The sequence below is a fragment of the Macaca fascicularis genome, chromosome 17, assembly GCF_037993035.2.
Source record: "Macaca fascicularis isolate 582-1 chromosome 17, T2T-MFA8v1.1".
NCBI lineage: Eukaryota > Metazoa > Chordata > Mammalia > Primates > Cercopithecidae > Macaca > Macaca fascicularis.
The window spans coordinates 14,125,384-14,142,954 of record NC_088391.1 but is presented as its reverse complement, the minus strand read 5'-3'; the positions used below and the strand labels follow the sequence as shown (position 1 = coordinate 14,142,954).

Here is a 17,571-nt window from a genome sequence, read left to right as displayed (position 1 = left end):
TAGAGCTGAAAGGGAACGGATGGTAATGAGAAGATGAAGGAAGATCCAGGGTTTAATTTCCTAAGTCCTACATGACTGACATGCAAAAATAAGTGCTACAAGGGAGGAGGGAAGGTCATTATTTCTCCAAAATATTGGCACATAGATTGACAGCCAGATCTTGGAGTTTCAAAGTAAGGGAGAAGCCCTTCACCTTAACATTGGCTACAGACCAATATAAAGAGAATAAGAATAAAAATTGTGTCTATGGATAAAAGGGGAATGTTTACATTTAAAAAGTCAGTATAGGGCCGGGTGCAGTGGCTCACGCCTGTAATCCCAGCACTTTGGGAGGCCAAGGTGGGCAGATCACAAGGTCAGGAGATCAAGACTATCCTGGCTAACACAGTGAACCCCGTCTCTACCAAAAATACAAAAAAAAAAAAAAAAAAAAAATTAGCCGGGTGTGGTGGTGGGCGCCTGTAGTCCCAGCTACTCGGGAGGCTGAGGCAGGAGAATGGCGTGAACCCGGGAGGCGGAGCTTGCAGTGAGCCAAGATTGCACCACTGCACTTTAGCCTGGGCAATAGAGTGAGACTCTGTCTCAAAAAAATAAAATAAAAAGTCAGTATAAAGGAAAAAACATTTATGGGGTAGAGGAGCAATGTTCATCAGTTTAAAAGCCAGCATAAAACTTATGAAAATTCTATAATAAAGGACTTCAACAAATTTTTCACTTGTTTCAGTGTTTCTTGAGCTTTGGAATGAAAATAAAAATTACAGCAAGGCTCTAAGCAGACAAAGATACATAGGATAATGGATAATTTTGGGAAACAGCTTTTAGGGCTAAAATTTCTCAGTGTGTATTTTTCCTGAGTTCAATGCTTTTAAAGATGGCGCACTGTGAGTTACCATGACAACAAATAGATACCATCTAGGTTCAGGCTACAGATCTCAACTCAAGTATTTTGTCCATACACTTTTGGAAAAAGCCTGTTGATGTACTGTAGATGGAATGAACAAAACATGGAGCGGTTGATGCTATTATGGCCCATTTCTTTGAAATAGTATTAGTCTGGTTGAAGTTGCTTCTACAGTTTTGAAGGACCCTCTTCTTTCCATTTCATCATTGCCTTTAAAGTTTGAAGCGTACTTCATTTTCAGTTCCTTATTGAATGTCTCTCAAGACAAGGCAAAAATAAAGGCTAAAGCTCATTTCCTGTGTTCATGATTCTTTTAAAAGGGAAAAAAGATTCAGGTGTTGTTGGTCATCCTGTAATTTTGGAGTTGTTCTTTGTCCTTGGGCTGTGTTTTCTCAGGATACAATCCTTAGAAATAAATCCAGACAAAGAATTGACAACCAACTTGCAGTTATGAAGAAATAAACGGGAAGATACAGATGACATAAAAGATCCCTAGAACACAGTTGTTTTCTGTCATTGGTTGTAATGAAAGTAGGTGCTTGGGGCAACAATACTTTTGGCAGCTGCCACGCAGTCACCCACACAGCCATTCAAGTTTGACGAATTCCTCAGATAGGGTGATGGTTCTAGAATAGGGTGGGAAACTGAGATTCTCTGTTGAGTCACTGAAAACAAATATCTTCAACTAGTTCAGGCAAATGAAACCTTTAAAAGATACTGTTTCCAAAGGCACACAGGACATTAATCGTTTAGTGTGATTATCATATAAACAATCTAAAACTCAGATTGAGGAATTGGGTATGTGATATCAGGTAGAATGACATGAATTTGATTTTTTTCCTGGTTTTGTTCTATACCCCAACTTGGGCTTGTGAGACATTTCTTAGCATTTCTGAGGACAGATTTGGATTTTGGATTTCACACAGGCAGCTGAACCTGGACAGACCAGTAGCACCGTGCAGCCTTGCTCACAGTTCTTAATGGACTGCAATGGGTTACATTGCCTCAGTGGCCTAGAGTGTTGTGGTTTACAGTAGAGATCATCTGATGCCCTGAGGATGTCAAGTTATTTGGTGAGTGTGAAATAACTTGTTCTTGTTTTCAGTGAGATTTCTGGTCTTTCTGTTGTGGTTGTTTGGCAATAAAGATTGAACTATATACCATTGAGTATTCAACATGTTTTATTTGTAAGAATAATCTTTAATATGTATTGCATAATAGCGCCACAAGAACTTAATGAGAGTAGGTGAATAGCAATATTATGGCATAATTAATAAAGAGAAAAGACTTTGTTAGGTTGTTTAACTAATATGTCTGTTGAAGTAATTGAGCCAACTTTAATGGGCTTTGGTGTTGTCTTAGCATAAATCCATGTTCATAAAAGTTAATGGTAGTGATGTTTTTTACTTATGAGAATTCACTTAACAAGTGATTTTTCAAGAATAAATTACCTGCATGGGGCATAGTAAGCTTGTACTCATCAAAATCACTCACCTAGATAACTGAAGGAAGGCTTAAACATTCACATTTCATTTTAAAAGTTCTTACTACTGAAAAACGCACAGGTATTGAATAAGTTAGGAGAATATATTTGAAATAATTTCCAACATTCAACCCAGTAAAAGTTACAATACGAAATTGTCACAGAGCTGAGTAGTATTAGGCAAGATAAAACTAACAGCCTGGAGTCATTCTCCCTCTCTTTGTCTCTCTCTCTGTCTCTCTAATGATGCTTCAAAACAATAATTTGATATAATAGAATCATTTTGTATAAGTGGCCTAACCTATCAATTGAAGACAAAAAAACCAGAGTAAGGTATTGATAACAGCAGTTTTTATTTCAGTCAGTCAAAGTTTTACTTTGAATTCTAAGAGGAAACATTATTTTCACCTTGTCTCTCTTTCTAAATATTCATGAGAAGTATCACTTGCAGTCCTAAAGTGTATGAGCCATTTCCATTTGCCATTGGAAAACTGAGCAGTTCTATCCATGTGAGGATGTTGACAGATGAATAAATGTCACTGGTGAGAAAGAAGAATGGATTAGGGGTTAATGGGGAGGAGTAGGAGCACTGGTTTTGAAAAGAATTAAGTTAAATCTATTTCTTTCATTTTATCTTTTGGAGTGCAGGAGTGCGATGCTAAGTCACTGTATCCTCAAACTTCTGGGTTCAAAGGATCCCCCCACCTCAGCCTCTGAGCCTCAGCCTCTGGGTAGCTGGGACTACTGGTGCACCTCCATGCCTGGCTAATTGTTTTTATTTTTATTTTGTAGAGGTGAAGTCCATCTTTCTATGTTGCCCAGGCTGGTCTGGAACTCCTGGCCTCAAGCCATCTGTCTACCTGCCTTACAAAGTGCAGGGGATACAGGTGTGAGCCACCACGCCCGGCCTAAATCTATTTCTTAATTAAAGAAATAGTGTGTATTTGTATGGAGCATGTGTGTTTACAGCTCTCCTCGAAAATAGCTTGGATATTTATTTGGAAATATGTCTCTCCCTAATGTTTATTAAACTTGGCCTGGGTGGAGGTCCACGGGGGAGAACATAATGCTTGATGGAAGTGAATTAATGCTTAGCATTCCCCTGCCATGCACTTGGTTCATTTTGAGCCCATGACTCAAGGCAGACCCCTCAGAATGTATCTTAGGAATTTTGCTATGCATGTGGCCTTGATTCTGGAAATACATAGCCCCTAGAACTGCAAGTCTCAATGGAGAGCCTTTGTGAGGAGTCAACCCAGAAAGTGCAACTTAGGAGAAGAGAAACAGAATTCTGATAAACTCTACTGAGCCTCTGTTTTTAGCCACTCTTGAGACAAAGTTTATCCCAGAAATTGGGAGCTAAAACCCAATATATTTCCTTTGTTTTTAAGTTAGTTGAGTTGAGCAGCAACCAAATACATATTAATAGATACGTTGCTCACTACGGCAACATTGGAAAACAGAAAAACATGCAAAAATAAGTTACAATGACCTTTGATTTAATTTTGATGTATTTATTTCTGATTCCTTTTTGTTTATCTCTATAGAAAGAGGTAACTATGATTACAATTCTAATGTATTTTTCCATTATTTTTCTTATCTCTGCAAATGCATAATAACTTTAATTTTTATTAACTTAGGATTGTTTTTACATACATAGGAATATGTCTTTCTTTTTACAAAACAAGAATCAGGTTATATTAATTTTATATCCTTTTTGTTTCATCTAACACTGTGGCATGGGGATTTCCCTATTTTATTAACACACATTTTTAATAGTGAAATGATATTCCATAGTATGCATAACCACAGTTTACTTTTCCATTATTGTTGAACATTTTGACTATTTCCATTTTTTATAACCTGATTGTTCATGTTATTAGTACATAATTTTTGTCCAATTTTCTATTTCTCTATTTTATATTTTATTTTATTTTATTTTATTTTTGAGACTGAGTCTCCCTCTGTTGCCTAGGCTGGAGCGCAATGGTACAATATCAGCTCACTGCAACTCCACCTCCCGGGTTCAAACAATTCTCCTGCCTCAGTCTCCTGAGTAGCTAGAGTTATAGGTATGCACCACACGCCTGGCTAATTTTGTATTTTTAGTGAAAACAGGGTTTCACCATGTTGGCCACACTGGTCTCGAACTTCTGACCTCAAGTGATCCACCCCCTCAGCCTCTCAAAGTTTTGGGATTACAGGTGTGAGCCACCACACCCAGCTGAATTTTCTATTTCTTTAGACTGGCTTCCTAGGAAAGGCTTTGTGAGACTGAAGTGGATACATTTTGGATTACAAGTAGACTCTTGCTATACATATCAAATTTCTTTCCAAAAAGTTTATAATAATTGTTGTACATTCCCAACAACCTTGCCAAACCCAGACATTATCATTTTTTGCCATATCTACTAATCTAAGAGTCAAAAATGTACAACATGCTGTCATATTATTATATTAGAATATATTTATTTTACTACTGAGAGGCTGAATATTTTCTTCATATGCTTGATCATTTATATTTCTCCTGTGAATCACTGTTCACATCACTTCTCCATTTCCTATTGTCATTTTACCACTTTTAAAAAAGATAATGATTTTAGGCTTTTCTTTTTCAAAATCAGTGATTGTAATAAGTAGTACTGCACTGATGGTTATTTTAGCACTCACTGGTACATCACAAACAGGGACTTGGGACTGTCACTTGTCCTAATTCCAAACTAACCATGTAATAAATTTTTCTTTCTTAAAAGTAGCAGCAAAATTGGCTTCTGAAAACAAAAAAACCAAATCAACTTTTGGTAAAACTGAGGATAAGACAGAGATAAGTTTGTCACCAAAGGTTAAAACATACAACTTCAGCATTGCCTATTATTATTGATTTAACTGCATGCGAAAAAGACTTGTCCATTGTTCATTATGTGACATTGTATGTCACAGATGTGATTTTTATTTAAGGCACTTATTCAGTGTAAAATCCTGCTGGAGGGTTTGAAACAACTCTTTTTTCCCATAAACTGTCATCTACCAGCCTGCAACTTTATTTGCTGGAAAGAACACATTCTGTTTTCTGAGAGCAGTGTTTATGTTTTCCAGAATCGTAGCATAACACCTTGTCACTTCTTACTCAAAAGGTTATTTCCTCATACTTGGATGCTAGATCATTTCCCAGGGATAAGAGTTGGGGATACAACTTTTAAGTTCAAGTCTACAAAAACTCTACTTTCAAAACTTGCTTTTTATTGATGAGTAAGTAAACTCACTTTTTATTGACAAGTAAGTAAACTTGGCAATGTATTTTACTGTTCTGTAGTAAAGCTATATCCAAAAAAAGAAGAAGAAGAAAACTTGCTCAGCTAAAACCTTTATGAAAAACCAAAATTATTAGTTCTACTTTTCTTCCGATAATGAAATTTTAATTGCCAACGAAGACTTGCTGATTTCATGATAATACCACGTCATATGGAATGGATAATTTCCTAATAAAATACTTCTCCTTTATGACTTTCTTGACCCCACCTAATAATAATCAAAAGGGTTTAAAAAGTGACAGAGAGTCATTTTAGTATATATTTAGTGCTGTTCCCCTATAGCTAGATACATTAATGGGGTTGTAACACTGTTTCTTAGTGTTAATTACCACAAAGCCTGAGCCATCCTCATTACATTTTTCTCACTATTTATTTTATGTCTTTGATTTCTTGGTTGTATTTATTACAATATTTGCTAAAAGTTGCCTTTTGGAAAATTAAAAGGCACTTGTTAGCAAGAAGTACAAAATCTTTTCTGTCTCATAGTTTAAGTATAAATTTTGGCCCTGAGTGGGTTAGTCTGCATTTGATCATTCTTTGGCACGTACACACACACACACACACACACACAGCAAATACGTAATATATACATTATATATGAAAAAATATATATGCCATTTAAAACTTCTTGAGAAATAGATAAATAAGTCAACAATTACAGTAACATGTGAGAAATGTTTATTAATTCATTGAAGGAGAGGGCATTGAGCTACATGAAGTCAAAGGAAAGACACCGAAATGCCTGTTTTCTCATCTTCTCCTAATTGTGGCCTCAGGTCTGTGGGTTTTCTGCTTTCTCCACTTCTTTGTCTAGAACCACATTAGGGCCAGATTTTCCTTGAACAATGAGAAAAGAGGTAATCACAGGTTGGGAGAGCTATAGGATGGTGATACAGACAGGGATATCCAGAAACAGCAGATCTGTGGCCAGGTGAGGACATGAATTCATGACCAGGTAAAGAGAAAGAGGAAGGGGAAACAGATGGGAACTCTGCTAGGAATGAAAGGGAGGCAGACCTTAGAATACCCAGGGGTAGAAGTAGGGGAAGACTGCAGAGGCTCTGACTTCATGCCACACAGAAGGGGACAAAGTTTGTGCAGAGACAGCACCCCTGCCTGCTGCCCGGAGACCAGCACTGGCAGGACAGAACCTTCAACCTTCCCCCTCTCCACTTCCCACATTGCCAAGCTTGTGAATCCTGCCCCTCCACACATCCTAGCTGCACCCTCTCCTCACCATCCTGATCACCAGTGAGACTCCAGTTTCCCCTGTCCATCCTGGGCAACCTCTGAACCACAATCCTTGCTGCACTTCTCTTTCTGAAACACAAATCAGATTATATCACCCCTTATTTAAAATCACTTCAGATGGGCAAAAGACTTGAATAGATATTTCTTCAAAGAAGAGGCACAAATGGCAAATAAGCACATGGAAGGATGTTCGTCATCACTTACCATTAGGGAAATGCAAATTAAAACTACAATGAGATATTACTTTATACCCATTAGGATGGCTACTATTAAAAAAACAAAAAGACAGAAAATAACAAGTATTGGCAAGGATATGGAGAAACTGGAACCTTTGTGCATTGGTGTTGGAAATGTGAAATGATGCAGCAGCTGTGGAAAACAGTATGGTGGTTCCTCAAAAAAATTCACAGAATGACCATGTAATTCAGCAATTTTACTTCTGGGTATATATCCAAAAGAATTGAAAGTAGGGACTCAAATTGGTATTTGTACAGCCATGTTCCTAGAGGCATTACTCACAGTAGTTAACAGGTGGAAGTAACCCAAGCATCCATTGACAAATGAATGGATGAACAAATTGTAGTGTGTGCTTGCAATAGAATATTATTCAGCCTTCATGCCTGTAATCCCAGCATGCTGGGAGGCCGAGGCGGGCTGATCACTTGAGGTCAGGAATTTGAGACCAGCCTGGCCAAGATGGTGAAACCCTGTTTCTACCAAAAATACAAAAAAAAAAAAAAAGCATGTTATTTAGCCTTAAAAGGGAAGGAAATCCAGACGCATGCTGCAATAAGGATGAGGCTTCAGGACGTTATGCTAAGTGAATAAGTCACTCACAAAAGGATACATACTTTATAATTTCAGTTATATGAGGTACCTAGAGTGGTCACATTTGTAAAGACAGAGAGTAGAATGTTGTTTGCCAGGAACTGAGAAGCACGAGAATAGGGAGTTATTTTTTAATGGGCACAGAGTTCCACTGGGAAAGGTGAAAAAGCTCTGGAGATGGATAGTGATGTCGGTTGCACAGTAATGTGAATGTACTTAATACCACTGAACTGTATGTTTAAATGTGGTTAAAATGGTACAATTTATGTTATATATCTTTTACAATATAAAATCGCTTTGCATCTTACCATTAATTTTAGGATAAAACCGCAGTTTCTCAGCTCGATAACACCTGTCTCTCATGATGTGGTTCCCAGTTCATCTCTTCAGCTTGTCACTCATCCCTTGGCGCAGATTCCCAATGCCTGGCACTTCTTTGTTTTGTAAGACTCAGCTCAACCTTAATCACCTTCCCTGAGAAACCATCCTTGACTCCCCACCACCTCCCTTCCCACCCGATACTAGGTCCTACGCTCCTCTTGGCTGGGTGTGCCTCCTCCTTCTTATCATAGCACCTTATGTACCCTTTCATCTATCTCATTGAATTCAACATTGTACAATTTATTTTTCAGTACCTCTGGTAGAGACTGTGTCTTTTATCTCTGTTGCTCTACTGTTTAGGTCATGGCCTTATACATTGTAGATACTTAATCTATGTTTGATATCTGAATGAAGGAATGAAGTAATTGAGGAGAGGAGGAACATTCCTCATCTCATATATGAATTCCAAGCTCATCTCATCTATAAATTCTCAGCTCGGCTCATCTATAAATTGGAATAATAATAGCAACTACCTCTTAAGGTTTTTTGAGAATGATGTGACACAATAATATCTGTAAAACAGATAACACCTGACATATAGTAGTTGCTCAATAAATGTTAGATATTATGCACGTTCTTTCTTTTTCTCTCTCTTTTTTTTTTTTTTTTTTTTTGAGATAGTATCTCGCTCTGTCACCCAGGCTGGGGTACAATGGCATGATCTTGGCTCACTACAGCCTCCACCTCCCAGATTCAAGCAATTCTCCCGCCTCAGCTTCCTGAGTAGCTGGGATTACAGGCACATGCCATCATGCCCGGTTAATTTTTGTATTTTTGTAGAGACAGGGTTTCCCTATGTTGGCCAGGCTGGTCTTGAACTCCTGACCTCAGGTGATCCACCCGCCTCGGTCTCCCAAAGTGCTGAGATTACAGGTGTGAGCCGCTGCGCCCGGTCAGATGTTATTCACTTTTATTATTAAATGACCCATGAACCTTTTAAAGTAAAGTTTTTATATGCCCTTCATAATAAGAATTGAATAAGGGAAAGATGGGAGAGAAAATGGCAAGGAAATACCAAAGACAGACATCAATCCTTCTGGATTCTCAGGATGCCCTGTAATCTGTCCTCCAAGTTGGTGAGAGACATGACTCCTTGACATAAATAGATGGGTGGTAGAATCAGAAGGTGGGTTTATATTCTAAACCAGACTGTCACGATGAGACTGTTGATCAAACCACCCCCCAGCATATCACCCTTGATGACTCCCAACCTCCCCCAGAGATGGCTCCTCCCTTGGGTAGGGGGGACCTTCCTTAGGAGGATGATCTTGGAGGCAAATTGCCCTCCTTGTCTGCTTGCAACTGTGCCAAGAAGCTAGAGCCCCCCGCCCAACTCCACTCCCATGGCCTGACCACATCAGAAACTGTGAGTGTCACCTTCAGGTCTCCTTTACCCCAATTAGGTAGTTTCTTGGGTCCAATTATGAACACAGAACATGTCTTCTCTCAGGACATTCCTGAATTTGCCGAGGTGATTTTTCTCTTTTCTCCAGAATATGCAGCTATCTAAGATACGCCTCAAAGGGATATATACCAAAGAATATTTTTTTAAATTACACTATTATTTAATCTGGTGACCCTTTCTCCTTGCCAAGTTAGAGCAAGGAAAGTATAAGACATCCAAAAGTTTGTTTCCTGCATGGGTGTTATTTTGCCTTAAAAAATAAGGGAAGCTCTTAGAAGAAAATCTTGGAAGCAGGGATAGCTTTATCTAAAAGAAGGATACATAGATGGAATTGACCTGGCCTTCCAGGTCTTGCCACGAAACAGAGGTAGGATCGACAGCCTGGGGACTAAGAAGATAAACATGTTGTATGAGTCTGTGGCATTATTGATTTCTCAATAATTGTTTTTCCAAAGTGATCAGAGTAAAAGTTTGAAAACAGAAAGGGTTCCTGTGCTCATCTTTGACACTGTAAAGAGAGAGGAAGCTGCAGAGACTTTAGCCCTTCACATAACTTGTCTGGGGTGTGTGTGTGTGTGTGTGTTTAGCGGTGCCCAGTGTCAGTTAAAAAGTGAAAAGAAAGCAGACTGACTTCTACAGTCATGAGGAGGGAAAAAAGTGAATCTAAGCAGCCTCAGGGCTTAACTCCAGAAAGACATGAGAGGTTCCAGGCTGGGCACTAATAGACAACTGGCTCAAATGCAGACCACAGTCCCAGAAGGCAAGAATATGTCTGTGTGCATTTAGAAAACCTGCGGCCCTACCCATTTTTCATAGTTTGCCTCGTAAGCTGTGACTGGAAGAAAATGTAATCACCTTTTCCCCACAATTTTCCATGCATGCTTTTTATGAGAGCAAAAGCCACGGTTCACTCTGCCTTTCCCCTAGTAGGACACCCCTGGGTGGTGTGAGCTTCTGATGTCCCTTGAGCAGGCAATCAAAAGTTGTTGGGAGCAGCAGGGGGCAACTCACTCTCTCTCTCTCTCTCTCTCTCTCTCTCTCTCTCTCTCTCTATCTATCTGTGCAGGGTATGTGGAAGACGGAGTTGAAAAGAAAATGAAACAGAAAGAAGGAGCAACAGTGTAGAAATTTTAACTTGGATGTGTTCAAAATGCATTCAAGAGGAGGATATTCAGCCCAGAGCAGGGACCACAGGGCTGGCACACATCCTGCCCACTCACCTATTTCATTCTGACAGCTGTCATCTCTATTCAACCTGACACAATTGAGGGCATTACATGCTTTATTTTATTATCCAGGCCATTGTTCCCTTCTCTTGCTAAGGACATTGACCATAGTTACATCTCGTGCTCTATCTATTCTGATTTAGACTCTGCCTTCATGAGTAGAAGAATTGGGTCAAGTTGAAATTTTATAAGTCCTGCAACCAAAATTTTAGCACAGTCGTGTGTATGTGTGTATATATTAAAGGTAAAAATGTAGGTCAGTGAAAATTAAAACAACAGAAATTGCCTAATTTCTGGTATTCATAAATTATTTGAATAAGAAAATCACAATAATAAATGTTATAATTGTATTTTTTATTATTGTAGTTCTGTATGTTCAATATTTATATGAAAATTTCAGGTTCATATAGGAGTATTCATTTTAATACTGCCAACACAGTCAACCTTATATACATCATTGAGAGGGCAGTAACCACGAGATCCAAAGCTGAGGAATTTTTACTGTTGTTACTCATGTGATTAAAAAAGCTTCTCCTTCCTGTTTCTCCAGATATTAATGTTATTTTAACCTACTTATAATAGTACAAATAGACAGTTTAACCTCTTAAAAAGCATGAGTTTCGATGTATTTACCATTATATATCTGTGCACAGTCTTGAAATGCAAGTCATTCTTATTCTTACATGCGAAGTTTGACTGTGATAAATCCCTGTCATTCAATGTGTGTAGAAGCAGAATGAAGAGGCTAGGTCAAGGATTTCATACTCTTTCTTTTCCTTTTCTGACAAATAAAATAGCTTTGCCTCTCAGAACATCCAAACAGTTAACCAGACAAATAGAACTAAATGTGTACTTAAATGTGACCCTAAACCATCTGAGATGGAGAGAAGGGATCATATTTTGTGATGTCAGATTAGATTCTGGATTTCCAACACTTATATCTGTAACTTAAATGATGGAAAATATATTTAAAAGTATTAAAGAATATGCAGATTTTTCTACCACTTTGGCTTTAGAAGCAAGATGAGGAAAAACTCAAAAGACATTTAACGACATAGTATCTTTAGTTTTTAATACTCGATAGAAACCACCGTAAATTCAAAGGACACACAACAGACTGGGGAATGCTTTTGAAACAGACATAGACACGGCAGAGAAAATAATATCCAATCGATTTCCTACTCGGCAGGGACATCTTTATAAATGAAATCAGTCACTCTTTGGATGGAAACTTCACCTGCTCATAATTTTGCTCAGAGTAACAGCCACATCATCCCTGTGGACACAGCCCAGCAGAACCTGGGGGGCAACTTCTACCTGACTTCACCTCCCTCCCCCCACACCTGCCTGGGTGCACGTGGCTCCGGTCACACTGGCCTCCTGGCCAAGCCTGCTGCCATCTCAGGGCTCCCTGCCCTTGCTGACTCTCCTCCTGGAATGGTCTTTCCACGGATATTTGGCTCGCCCTGAACATCTTATCAGTGAGGCCTGCTCTGAGCAACCTACACAGAAGAGCAGCTCCTGCCCACCTGGGCTCTCCCCTTCCCCTGTTGTATCTTCTCTATAGCACTTTGACATATTCCTCACATTCTTGTTGATTTGATTTTGGAGTGTCTCCCTCAGCTAGGCAGAAAACTGCCTGTCGTCAGGAATTTTGTTCACGGCTCTATCCCCGGCTCGCGGAAGTGCCCTGAATAGAGTAGATGCTCAATATTTGTTGAATGGATAAACCAAGACATAAAAAGTTTCTATAAACTGAAGAGAAAAAGGTTAAAATCCAATGGTGATGCAATTCATGGAAGAATTCTAAATGGTCAATAAACATATGGCAAATGATTAAATTTACAGAAATAAATAAAATATACATAGATGAATAAGACACCATATGTTTACCCATCAAATTGGCAGGAAGGTGGAAATGCAGTGACAGCCAGTGCTGTGAAGGACGGGGGCCCCTGGGCTGTTCCCTGTCATGCTGGTAAAAGCACGAATTTCTACCACATTTTAGGACAACAATTTGTCAGTACCTTTTAAAACTAAATACACATCTACTCAGGGAGATTCTAGGTTTCACAGGGGCTCAAAGCTTAAATTTTATTAGCTTCACTCATTTTAGCATTTCATTCATGCTTCTTTAAGAAAATTAATGCAAAATTACAAATACAAAATGAAGTCTAGGATCCTTTAAAGGGCTTGTGCAACCAGGGCTTTAAAGCTCCAGCTTTGTTACCTTCCTGGCAAATCCTGCCCTATTACACACACACTTTCACCTGCAGCCTCACTTCTGGGAATGCACCCTATACACAACAGAGTCCCAGGGCATAGAAGATGTATGTGCAAGGCTTTCTACTGCAGCATTGTGAATACCAGAATAGCAATTGATGGCAATCTTAATGACTGTCAATAACGAGAGGGTGAAAATATATATATATAATATAATACAATATAATAGATATGTAATATATAATATATATAATATAATACAATATAATAGATATGTAATATATAACATATATATTATATATTATATATATTATATATAATATGTATATTATATGTGTAATATATAATACATATGTTATATATTATATATGTGATATATATATTACATCCATTCTGTGATTATTATTCTGCTATTAACATATCTATGCAACATTATATAAGAAAATAAAGTGACACAATAATGTAACTAGTGTAATATATTTTGATAAAAGCAAGAGTAAGAGAGTAATGCCATGTCTGCATTTATATGTACAGATGTGTGTGTGTGTGTGTGTGTGTGTGCATGTTTGTATGAGTCATAGAAAGATAGGGAAAGATATGCATCAACCTCAGGTAGAGCGTGGGATGGAAACGAATGGGGGAAATGAAGAGAAAATTTTTCATTATACATCCTTGAATTATTTGACTAGTTTCAATGAATACATTAATGCTTTCATAATTTAAAAAAGAAGTAAAAATGTTACAGGTAAAAAGAAAAGGTCATCCTCTCATGAATTGCATTGATGATTTTGAGGTGGAGATGATACTAATCAAACATTTTTGATTTGCTGCTCATTGGCATGGAGCGAGGCAGGGAGCAAATTGAGACAAGTGATGTGATAAGAAAGGAAATGTTTAGTGTATCCAAGAAACAACGCAAGCTATGCTTAAAAAGAAGAGATGATAGAGTCAAGTTATGGAAGTGTAACATTCCAGCAGAGAATGGGCATCATTATCAAAAACAAACAAGCTGAAGTTTGAGAGGCAACCTGGGTCCAGGGGCAGTGTCCTCAAAAGGGACAAATACCCAAAGAGTGTAGGGTCAAGCCAGAGGTGGGCCAGATCCGATAATGATGAACAGTACCAATATCAGTGAGGGCGCACCACACACCGGGCAGTGTGTTGAGTACTGTGACCTAGCTCACCCCATTTTCTCATGTCCTATGAAGCAGGAGCTTTTAGGATGCCCATTCTACAGAGGAGGCAGTTAGTTCAGAGGTTCATATTACTAGAAACTGGTGGAGCAAAGACGGGAGCCTAGGCTCTCTGATCCTAAGCCCTCATGCTTCATTGCTATGATACCCAGCCTCTCAAGCGTGTGGTGCTAATCAGCATAGACATCTTAGCCTACACACTTCAGGGCCTCTCTCAGGCAGGAGGTATTAAACAGAGGTAGTGAGAGGCTAAGATATGCAGGAAAACATATGCCAATGAGAACTTGCAGTGTTAGAAATATCACATGTGTAGTTCTGTTGTAGAAGGTGCGTTCCATCTGGTTCATCATTTGTGCTGTGCCGGGGATCTGATAGTTCCACCACAATACAGAATACAGATTAAGTAATAGGTTTTATTGGACAAGGGGAAACTTGCACAAGCCAAAGCCCAGCAAAAGAAGGGAAGGATTATCTTGTTTCCTGAGAGGCGCGTCAGGGTCTACGTGCTCTGGGCCTGCAGCGTGGTCTACAAGTGCCTGAAGAGATGGAACCCTGTGGTCTCTGTTGTTATAGGATAAGTTAGAAAGGCAGCTGTTTCTGTTTGTGTGTGTATATGTGTGTGCTGTGTGTGTGGGAGGGGTAGGTTGGGTTACCACATAAAACACAAGATCCTCAGTTAAATTTGAACTCCAGATCTATGATTAATACATTTTTAGTATATGTGTCCCAAATAGTGTAATGAATAAATAATTATTGGCTGTTTTTCTGAAATCAAAATTTTAACAGAGAGCCTTGTTTTATTTTATTTTATTTTATTTTATTTTATTTTATTTTATTTTCTCCTTTAAACACGAGCCCTTGTGGGGAGATTCACAGGCAGCTTGGTACCAGTTTATCCGGATTGGGGGATACAAACTATTTATATATAGGAGTTATCTGGAAATCCTAGCTACTGAAGGCCTGATAAGGAAGCCACAGGTTCTACGGGAAGCTGAATCAGCTATAGTTCATTTCCCTGGTAGCTATCTTGTCCCAATGATCCAGAGCCCCTTTCATGAGCAATTCCTGTCATCCAGGGCCCCTGTCATGAGCAATTCCTGCTCATGACACTACATTTGTTCTAGGACTTAGAAATCATCGAAATCATTTGGGGATGAGGTGTCTCACCTGTGAAAGCCATTTACCACATATTTACTGACAGTTACAATGTGCAGGGCACATAACATGGGTACAAAGAAGACTATGGAACTTCTGACTTCAAAGAACTTAAAGGTTGCTTGAAGAGTCAGACAAGGAAGTAAATGTCATAGCTGGGATGTAAATAGCAGGACAAAGGAAGGCATTGGGACTTCAGGTGCAAAAGAAAGGCATCAATCTAGTTTTGGGCAGTTCTTGGGAGGCTTCCTAAAAGAGATGTTTTTTGAAGCAAATCTTGACCTGATCTATTTAAAGTCAGGAGACTGGAGCAAATGACTTCTTTCATCCTTCCACAAAGTTCTGTGCCACTGAGCATGGTGAATGAATCTTACAAAAAGGAAGACTTCAACTCAGCTGCTAGGTTTACCTGTCAAAGGTAAGAAGAAGGGCTTCAAAGAGCCAATAGAGAGATTTAGCTAGGGTGATGAAGTCTTCGGACTTTGTTGAGGGACATCTGGGTCTTAAAATGCTAGATTATGGATCTCTAATATTGCAGCACTGTTCACAACAGCAAAGACTTGGAACCAACCCAAATGTCCATCAGTGATAGACTGGATAAAGAAAATGTGGCACAAATACACCATGGAATATTATGCATCCATAAAAAAGGATGAATTCATGTCCTTTGCAGGGACATGGATGAAGCTGGAAACCATTATTCTCAGCAAACTAACACAGGAACAGAAAACCAAACACCACATGTTCTCACTCACAAGTGGGAGTTGAACAATAAGAACACATGGACACAAGGAGGGGAACATCATACATTGGGGCCTGACAGGGGTTGGGGGATAGGGAGGGATAGCATTAGGAGAAATAGCTAATGTAGATGATGGGTTGATAGGTGCAGCAAACTACCGTGGTGTGTGTATAACTACGTAACATACCTGCACATTCTGCACATGTATCCTAGAACTTAAAGTATAATTTAAAAAAAACAAAACAAAACCCTAGATTAGGCAGTTCTGATGGAATTGTTAACTGCAGCAGTAATTAATTGCGAGTGGCTATGGGATCTCTGAGCCCTGATGAGGTCAGATAGTCTAGAATTGAGGCGGTGATTCTCTGCAGGTCTGCTTAAGTGACTCCTCATTCAGAGAAGTGTAGGGAAAATGAGATCCTCCCACAGTCCTCTCTGAACTGCTAATATTCTATTCCAACTGCCACCGGGTTCTTTCTAGAGAATAAAAAATGAGCAGCCTTCTGGACCCCCAGAATGAGCTAGTGGTTGTTGCAAAGCCACCAGCCATGAAAATAAAATTGTTTACACATCCTTTTTGGTGGTGCTTTTTTGAAATCTGTTGATTAGAAAAGAAAAAAAAAAAATTCATGACCTACATGAACACCAGAGTAGGACAGGGGGAACAGAACAGATATTTATGATTGACTGAGAATTTCAATCTCAGCAGCTACAAGGATGAACTTGGGATCACTGGAAACGGAAATAGTTGACTTCACAGATGGTAGGCGGCTCTTGTCAGAGAAGACTGTTGTGAGCATGAGCCTAATTGAGAATCTCCTATCTGCATAAATTAACCTTTCTTAAAACTATGATATTCTCAGGAGAATTTTCAGAGTAAACATTTCGAGTGTTCCAGATCTCTTCAGTGGAAAACTTATCATATCACTGGACAAAGGTTAATTTCACCGGTTCAAAAATGACACATTGGAAATTCAAACAGACAATGATCCAACTTAAAAATGATGCAAAAATTTGATAGCTGAAGATGTACTATCTTTCTGGCTCTTGTGATACTCTTCTGTGTGTTCTGTTGTTTGAACAGCTCCTTGGGGAAAACATCTGTCTACTTGAAATCTTACTAGAAAAGTAACTTCATTTAAATCTTTCCTCATAGCCCTCTCATGCAAATTTCAGTGTACAGTAAAACAGTCTAAGAAATATTAAAGCAATTAGGTATATTTAAATTAATCTGATAACATTTTTAAAAAATCTATAGTAATTTTTATATGCAGCTACATGTTTAATACTGAATAGCTGCCATTTTCTTTAGACTCCTTTGAACTGGTCCAAAATAACTAGAGCTCATGTGATGCTGTTGGGCCCCATTGCTCCTGGGAACTGTAAAACTAGATACTGCTAATTAAATTGACATGTGTATACCCAAGTATAGGGCTTGCACAGTAGAAAAAAAAAAAGCACTTTTTTATTTC

At 38.7% G+C, this 17,571-nt stretch overlaps 1 protein-coding gene across 4 annotated transcripts in view; it reads right to left on the bottom strand.

The window, feature by feature from the left end:
- RFC3 (replication factor C subunit 3) overlaps positions 1-17,571 on the bottom strand; it is a 739,896-nt gene that overhangs the window by 110,432 nt on the left and 611,893 nt on the right. The window lies entirely within an intron of this gene.